The following is a 2,286-nucleotide window of genomic DNA, read 5'->3' on the forward strand; positions in this document are numbered from 1 at the left end:
TCAGTGACGGGGTGAGGCATGACCACTGAGGAGCTTCTCAGTGGTGGCCAGTCACTGTGTAAGCCAGAGAGACAGAACTTGAGATCAGTGTTTGTAGACTCACACAGTTTGGGGCAAAACCCAAAAACTTTTGGTCATTACCCACACTGAGCTCCACTGCATCTATTTATGCAGGTAAGGGTTAAGGAAACTTAGATTAAATTTGGGGATCTCATTAGAATTGTGGTGATTTGAGATTCTCCTTCAAAAATAGAGCTTGGGAGGCGCTGCAGGGACATATGAGCGGCTGCTGCCCCTGGCCCCTACAGTCACCCCACTTCGGGCCTTCAGGGGGACTCAGCCAGCCAGGGAGCCTCAATGATGCATGCGCTGGCTTTTTTGCCAGCTCTGGGCCCCCAGGACCCCCTCCCCAATGCTTGAGCACAAGCTGCTGGCCACACACATCCTAGAGCTGCGCCTAGGGTGGGCGATTGCTCAGTGAGGCAGTGCTGGGCTCTGTGGCGAACCCATGGCCATAGCCGGATGATGGGATGGCTCCATCCAGAAGTACCGGCTACTGGTGGTTGGTGTGGACAAGTCAGTGCTCATCATCCAGTTCATTATGATCCAACCATGGAGGACTACACAGAGCAGTGTGTGGTAGATAGACGACAGAGCCACCTAGCGAGATATTCTAGATACAGCAGGACGAGAAGAGTTTGGAGCTATGAGAGAAGAGTACATGAGAACTGGCGAGGGTTTTCCTGTTGCTTCTGTCAGTCACAGAGGCAGTTTGAGGATATCTGTAAGTTTCAAAGACAGATTCTCAGAGTAAAGGATCATGATGAGATCATGATGAGTTTCCAAAGATTTTAACTGGTAGCAGAGCAGGTCTGGATCATCCAAGACAGGTAACACAGAAGAAGGACAGCAGTTAGCACAACAACTGAAGGTGACTTATATGCAGGTGTCAGCAAAGATTAGGATGAATGTAGATCAAAGTTTCCATGTACCTGTCTGGGTTATAAGGGAATTTCAAGAGCAGGAATGTCCTCTTTCACCAGAACCAACGTGGAAAGAAAAAGACAAGAAAGGCTGCCACTGTGTCATTTTTTAAGAATCCCTTGAGTTTTAGCTACTGCCAGGAAAAGCCCTCATTTTCTTCTGTCCTTGGAGTTTACAGCAGGTTGATACTTTTCTAGCCTCAGACAAATGATCACCATGGCACCAAGAAGCGGGCTAATCCTTTCCGTGAAACTAATCTAATCCGATGGTCACTTCAAGACAGATTTAAAGGAAACACTAAGGCTGCTTCAAAGATTTTCTAACTTTTAAAAAATATGTATCTGTGTACACAGACACATTCTTTTTTAAGGGCTTACATTTTAATAGGGATTAATCAAATTTGGAACCCAAGCTGTTTGCCAAGCTGAAGTCACAAGTTTTGAAATAACTTTTAACTTCCAGAATCATACTGCTGACTGTTACTCTGAACAGAAACATAGGGAGCTTTTTTTAATGTGAATTGTTGCCTGTCTCTAAAACATTCGCTGTCAACTTCAGTGACCTTAAACACACTGATTATCCAGAATTCTCAAAAGGGAGACATCTCAGACCTTTCCTGATGCCAGCACCTTTGTTTTCCATTGGCCCAATAATGCCTATTGTATTCATACACTAAAAACTGCTTTAAAAGCCTTTCTTGTTACTGCTACTCTGAAAGATGATAACACTCTATATGGCCAAATATTTGCATCATTCTGGACTTAGAAATTTCAATGTTCTTGGTTTCCAAATTTAACTCTTTTTACACCCATGTTGACAGTAAAATAAAACATTTATGTGTGTTTTTCTTTTTAAATATTTCTGGATAAGGGATTCAAAAAAACTAACACTGTTTTTGTTTGTAATATAAAATATGGAATTGATTTTTCCAGGGTCAGAGATGATTAATGTTTTTGCTATATACTTTTATACATTACTTTCTTATCAAACTAGTTAACAGGTACTTTTATATGTTTGTAAGCAATTACGCTTTCACAGCACACCTTGTGTATGTGAAAAGATAAATACTGAATTCTCACTTTTTTTACTTTTTATTAAATGTATTGGGGTGGCACTGGTTAGTAAAATTATATAGGTTTCAGGTGTACGGTTCTACAACACATCACCTGTATGTTGTATTGTGTGTTCACCACCCAAGTCAAGTCTCCTTCCACCACCATTTATCCTCACATAATCTTTTCTACCTCCCCTTGTCCTCCTTTCCTTCTGGTCATCACCATGCTGCTGTCTGTGGCTATGAGT

At 42.0% G+C, this 2,286-nt stretch overlaps 1 pseudogene; it reads left to right on the forward strand.

Moving 5' to 3' along the window:
* Positions 1-508: 508 nt before the first annotated feature.
* On the forward strand, positions 509-1,096 carry LOC123820240 (annotated as a pseudogene).
* The last annotated feature ends 1,190 nt before the right edge of the window (positions 1,097-2,286 follow it).

Source organism: Phyllostomus hastatus, unplaced genomic scaffold (genome assembly GCF_019186645.2).
Source record: "Phyllostomus hastatus isolate PE091 unplaced genomic scaffold, TTU_PhHast_1.1 phas_contig_34, whole genome shotgun sequence".
Classification (NCBI taxonomy): Eukaryota; Metazoa; Chordata; class Mammalia; order Chiroptera; family Phyllostomidae; genus Phyllostomus; species Phyllostomus hastatus.